Genomic DNA, 6,667 nt, shown 5'->3' with positions numbered 1-6,667 from the left:
ATTGTGTGTGTTTTCAAAATTTAATATTTTCCTAAACTTTATAGATTTTTTGTGTCCTTACTAGTAAAATTTTAAATGAAGATTAATGTAAATCATTTTTAATCATTTATATAAACATATATCCAAAATATAAATTACATATCCATTTTAATACACAAAAATTAAATGATACAAGTTGAAATTAAATATTATAAATATCCTAAAAGATATTAATTTGTTTAAATTAGATACCAATCAACTGTTCCTAATCAAAGAAACCTAAACTATTAATTAATTTAATTAAATTTGTTTAAATCAATGAAAACTTCAAAATAGCCGTTGAGAGGAGCGGCACTTCAAATTAAGATTGTTTTCAAATTTCAAACAAATTCAGTTACATACATTGTTTTTAAATTTCAAATTGGGTTAGGCAATTCTTTCATTTGGTTCTATTCCATGCGTGATGTGTTCGAGTCCTGTCAATGTTAGGTTCCCTTTGTTTTTGTGATTGTCAAATGTTTTGTTCTTTCTCTTTGTTCATTTTTTTTTTTTGGCTCAGGTGTTTGTTTTGTTTGGTGGTGTATAGCGTGCACGCTGGTTTTTCTGGTTTTTTTTGGTCAGGCGTTTGTTTTGTTTGATGGTGTTCAGTGTTTTTTCAATTTATTTTTGGTTTGTTTTACATTTTCGTGGCAGAGCAGAGGAAGAGACAGAACAGAGGCAGAGTCAGAGGCAGAGCAACGAAGGGCAATTTCTTCTTCCAGGTATGTAGAACTTAATACTGCAATTCAATTCCATCAATTCAAATCAAATTATTTGCAGTCACGACTTGTGCAATGCTATTAAATTAGGCTGTATACGTATTCCCTCACGATGCAATTAAATTAGTTTTCGCCCTTTTAGGTTGTATACGTATTCCCTCACGATGCAATTAAATTAGTTTTCGCCCTTTTAGGCTGTATACGTATTCCCTCACGATGCAATTAAATTATTTGCAGTCAGGTCTTCTTGTAGGGCGTGGCCGTGCCCTAACAGCTTATTACCAACCAAGGGGAGGAAGCAACGGAAAGGGCAGTCGATTCATTAGTCGAAGTTCCAGTTCCTTCAATTGATTCCGAACCAGCAGTTTCAGTTGTACCAACGCCAGCGTCAGAACAAGCATAAGCACAAAAGGTTACCAGACTGTATGTTGCAAACCCTATCTATAGATTTATAGGTTGCTTGATTTCTTTTCGTATGTTTTTTGTGGTATTCTGTGTGTCTGGGATCTTCAAACCCTAAAGCACGTTAATGATACCTTTGTGCTTAACTGAATTAGAAGATGGGCAATGCAAAAATATTTCCCCCATTTGCAAATAATGGTTTCGCTGGGAAAAATCTTCTTCATGCATCTTTCTTCATTGCCTTCCCTACCCCTTTTCTTTTCTGCGTGTCTCGACATAATGTAGCTTTTAATTTTGCTCGGGTGAATTCCCATACATTTTTTCCATTTGGATCGAGTAAGGGCCGAGTAGAGCCGGGTTCATGTTCAGTGAATCCATTCAAGACTGTTTGCCAGAATGAATCATGGGCTACCTTCAATTCTATGTAAAGAGTTTAGGGTTCATGCTTGTGAAAATTTCTTAAAATATTAAAGGCTATAAAAATCAGACCTGGACATACCGGCTCTGCTTGTCTGGTTAATAAAGGCCATTACCAGATATGAGAGAGGAGGCTATAAAAACCAGACCTGGACATACCGGCTCTGCTTGTCTGGTTAATAAAGGCCATTACCAGATATGAGAGAGGCTACCAGATTTCTATATTCCATGATAGGAGCTATGATAGGGCTGTCTTCTCCCATCTCGAGCTACAAGCAGGTTATTCATTTTAGTTTCTACACCGAACACTGCTCTGCTAGCACTAAAGGTAAGCACAGGCACCACAACTTAATGCTTTTTACTAGCTCACCCATTCCTTCGATTGAGCAGGAGATAGATTTCTATGACGTCTGACCTCCTATAGTCATAATTAAGAGTACAAAATTGGACTTAAACTTTTATTTTATGTGGGGAATCCAATTAACCCTTTTCATATATACCATGTTGCAAGCAGGGGAGATGACTGACACTTTGTTACCGATTACCTTATGAAAGGAACATTTTCAATTGCCATCCTTGGGAAGCTGGTTAAGTTAATGTATTGAACACGTAATTTGAGAGGTCTGTTTGAGAAACTAACTCTAGCTTCTGTCCCAATGACTGTAATTTGACTTCATTTTGGGCACTCTGGGCTAGATTACGGCATTTGGCAAGGAGAAACTAATGAGTGATTTCCCATTTCTTATTTTATGGCTCTCCAAGTTTAAATCATTGCATGTTGCTAAATCTGGCATACAGCTGCAATTGTTTAGCAAACTTTTTATCCTCAGAGTTTGCTATGACCAGACTGGTTTTCAGATTTCCAACAAGAAGCGCTATGATTCTTTAACAGGCATTCAGTTAAGCATAAATATTAGTGCTTCCACACCAGTGCATTGGAGGTATATCTTTGAACTTATCATGCCAGAAAAGATAAGAAGAGTGCATTACATGCCCAGCTTCCAAATGTTGTCTCCTCTCTCGAAGCACAATTGAGGGCCCTTGCTGCATTTTGTATAGATTATATCCCTATTATGTCTTGTCTACCGCTACACTTATGGCCTGTATATGTCATGCAACTGTTGCACATGCCCAGAACACAAGATTTTTCACATATCTTATATCATTCTCTCAGTTACAACTTTCTCTGAGGATAGTGGAACCTCTATTGCAGATTTACATAAAAAATGACATTAATGTGATATGTCTTCACCATGAAGAACTGATTATTTAATATGTTAAAGAGTACAATGAATGCACTGTTTTAGGGATAGCCATAAGCATTCAGAACATTTTAGAGATTTTATGTGGTGTTTTCCATGTAGAAAATATCAAAGTTAAGGTGGATCATAGTATGAAAACGACTCAGTAGATTGCTTCTTCTAAGTCTATGAAACAACAATTATGTGTAACCCAGTGCATTCAACAATATTTGCAATATAGCCACGATCAAAAGGGTCTCATGTTGCCTTATTTCTAGGGTGCAATATTATTATTATGTATTTCCTTATTTCCAGGGTAGCAATAAGAATTTAGGGTTTCATCTGTGTTGGCCACTGCGTATTGTTTAATTTGATAAATTCACTTTAATAAATTTTAATAAATTCATTTATGAGAGAGACATTTTAATAAATTCACTACACCTAACCAACCCAAGATATGTTGTCCACCTAAATTCTTCTTCCATCATCAATTCAAACCAGATACTGCAATACTACACTTAATACCCAAATTCTTCTTCCATCATCAATTCAAACCAAATGCTGCAAGATTTACATATTTTCTGCAATATTTGCTGCAAGATTTACATATTTTCTGCAATATTTACTGTTTTTTTGTGAGATTAATCATGGGTCTTGCTGGATAAGATTAGTTGAATGGTTGAAATAATGTTTGTCATGTTTTCTTTCTTTTCCCACTTTTTTGAGATGAAGTTGCTTGTATGCACATGTTCTCTCTAGATTTCAGTTTAAATATATCCTGCATCTTTAAGAGAGTGGGTTCTTTTGATGCTTACAATTCGTGATGTACAAAGTCTACCAATGTGCAAATGTTCTATTGTGTAGAGGTTCATTTTTCATATTCGATCATGGGTAATGAGCTTCTAGTGTAAAATTTATACAAGAATTTTTGAGGAAATATTCACAGCTACTTGTGTTTGGTAACTCACTTTGATTTTATTATTTAATTTTATCTTTGTTCTTTCTTGATAAGATTCGTATAATAGTTCAACATAGTAATGTTCATTGTCTTAAAATAGGTGGAATCAACATTTGAATTTGCACGCGTTTGTAGGAAGCTGGATTTCCACAACTTTGTCTTCTGAATGAAAGAAAGCAACCCTGTAATCGTGGTCCAGGCATACCGTTTGCTTGTTGCAGAGATGAATGTCCTAGGATGGGATTATCCATTGCATTTGGGAGTTACTGAAGCTGGTGAAGGTGAAGATGGGCGAATGAAATCGCAATTGGCATTGGAACACTGTTACAGGTTTCTTCTAGTGATTCTCTTCCTCATTTATGTGTCAAGATTTCACAGTTTTTTCTGTTCCTTATCATTTATATAAGCGGACAATTTTCTTTTTTTTATGCAGGATGGTTTGGGTGATACAATTCAGGTTTCCCTTACAGAACCTCCAGAAGAGGAGATAGATCCATGCCGAAGACTTGCAAATCTTGGGATGCAAGCTGCCAAGCTTGAGAAAGGAGTGGTAAGGTTGCACCTAGCTTTCTTTGTACATGTATAGAGCTAATATGGTTCTGATGATCGTTTTTGTTTTGAAGCTGGTATTGATATTTTAGAAACTATTCTTTTGACAGGCTCCTTTTGAGGAGAAGCACCACCACTATTTTAATTTCCAACGCAGAACCAGCCAACTTCCCATACAGAAGGAGGTGTGTTATATTATTCTTGTAGGCTTGCTTTTTGCATAACCCTATACTTCCCATTCCCAGTTAGTTGATATTCTCAATTTCAAATTATATGGGCTATAGTGGAATTCTTGTTTAATGTTTTCTTTTTGTACTTCTACCTAGTCAATGTCTCAACTCTAGTAAAACAATTTTGTGTTGTTTGAACTTTTTAGTTGATTTATTAAATTCAATCATTCTTATTTTCTAGTCATTTGAATTGTTGGCCTTGATCTTGGAGGTTCAAATTCTAAAAGTGAACTGGTCTTGACGTCAATACTTCTAAAAACAATTACATTATTAATTGTTTTTAAATATTATTATTTCAAGTGAACTGGTCCCTAATTTTATTATTATTATTTATTTTTTTAATACTTGAGCTTGAGTAGGGAGCTCCTAATGTGGTGAGATACATGGTACAAACATTAGAACGTTTGAGGAAATATTCACAACTAGTTGTCACACGATAAATCAATGTACCTGTGAATTTGTTTTTTTTTATAACTGTCGTCAAACTAAAGAATTTTTCACCTTTGTGATATTCTTTGGGTTTGTTTGTGGTAGTTATAAAATGTATGAATCTTCGAGCATCCTAAACTTCATTTTCTAGATTTGAGATTACTTCCATTATCATTTTTACTTGTTGCATTATGCTGACTAATTTATGGCTGAATTGGTATGACAGGGTGACAGATTGCAAGCTCACAACCCTTCTTGTTCCAGCCAAAAAACTGCAGTTTAATAAGAAGTATACTAAGCAGCTTTTTGAACTAGTTCATGGTGTATTCAAAATAAGAAGAGATAGAATTAGGTTTGCATCATTTCTTTAGTTATATTTTGATCAAGCATATTGACTTGATAGCATTGTAACATGTACAAATATAGTGTTTAATAAAAAAATTATTGGAAGGGGTTATAACCCCTTCTAAAGACTAAAGGGAATAGTCACTGGCCATGGTTATTCCTTGAGGTCGTGTTTTCTCACACCTTAAAGAATGGTCAATTGGCCAAGGTCATTCTTTAAGGTTTGTGTCTCGTTTTTTTTTGCATTTTTTTTAGTAGTTTAGTTTTTATTTAAGCAATTATTAATTTTGATTTCAGTAGTAAAGTTAAATTTCACAATTTTGAAAATAAATATATCATTTACCCCCTACTAAATGTTTTTTAAATATTAATAAAATATTAGACAAAGGATAATCATAAATAACCCTTACAAAAGCCAAATTTGCCCACTTCATGAATATAATTCACACTACATAACTATGCCACTAAAAAGGTAAAAATGGCATCACATAATTAACATTATTATAAATGATTGGAAACCACTCATGAATTGCCTTTACAAAAATATGATTAAAAGAGAATCACAAATTCACTTTACTAATGCAATCTACATAACATAAGAATTTCACCATAATTATAATAAATATGTATTTTGACACATTATTTCATATTCCATTACTAAAAATAAATCACAAAATATGACAATTTAACATAAATATCATATTTAAAGTTGCATATTTAAAACTATAATCATAACATTTAACTTTCATATTTAAAACTATAAATAAAATAAAACGTGTTGTGTTGTCATGTATCGTATTGTGTTGTCATGTGGTTTGTGTTGTGTTGTCATGTATTGTATGTTGTCTTGTGGTTTGTGTTGTGTTGCGTTGTGTTGTTTTGTGATTGTCTTAGGTCCATTAGGGGAGGCCAAACAAGCTTCTACCTTCACGTGGTTGGCCTTGCTAGTAGAGAATATTTGAATAAATATTCTTGAAGCTAAGAGAAGCTTATCTCTAAATATTTGAATTTTAAATAAATAATATATTATAAATTTAAGGTAGTTTATTGCATGTTAAAATTCTCTAAGTAAAAAGAAAATTGTGATTGCAAAGGTAAAACAAAAGAGAAATAAATAATATTTTTTAAATTGGAAACATATATGATATGGTTTCGTTAGAGTAAAATATTGTATTTTCTTCTTTAAATTGTTTGGTATTCTTATGGAGCTTGTTTTAAACTCAACCTCAACCCTAAACCTAACCTTCCCTAAAGCTAACTATATCCTTGATCCAAAGCCTAACTACCTAATTACCTAATCCTAATTCTAACCATACCTTGCTTAGGGTTAGAATTATTGTTAGGGTTTAGAATTTTAGG

At 33.4% G+C, this 6,667-nt stretch overlaps 1 long non-coding RNA gene across 5 annotated transcripts; it reads left to right on the top strand.

The window, feature by feature from the left end:
- Positions 1-402: 402 nt before the first annotated feature.
- On the top strand, positions 403-5,540 carry LOC131039493 (uncharacterized). Of its 5 annotated transcripts, none has more exons than XR_009358922.1 (7): positions 434-463; positions 678-740; positions 975-1,160; positions 3,856-4,085; positions 4,189-4,305; positions 4,415-4,489; positions 5,190-5,540. It is a non-coding gene; the product is annotated as an uncharacterized LOC131039493 (long non-coding RNA). The 5 variants fall into 5 exon arrangements; XR_009358923.1 differs by having other exon boundaries at positions 443-463; positions 673-740; XR_009358924.1 differs by having other exon boundaries at positions 403-740; positions 4,189-4,310.
- Positions 5,541-6,667: the final 1,127 nt, after the last annotated feature.

Source organism: Cryptomeria japonica, chromosome 9 (assembly GCF_030272615.1).
Source record: "Cryptomeria japonica chromosome 9, Sugi_1.0, whole genome shotgun sequence".
NCBI lineage: Eukaryota > Viridiplantae > Streptophyta > Pinopsida > Cupressales > Cupressaceae > Cryptomeria > Cryptomeria japonica.
The sequence above is the reverse complement of the archived record's forward strand: the minus strand, read 5'-3'. Positions and strand labels throughout refer to the sequence as shown.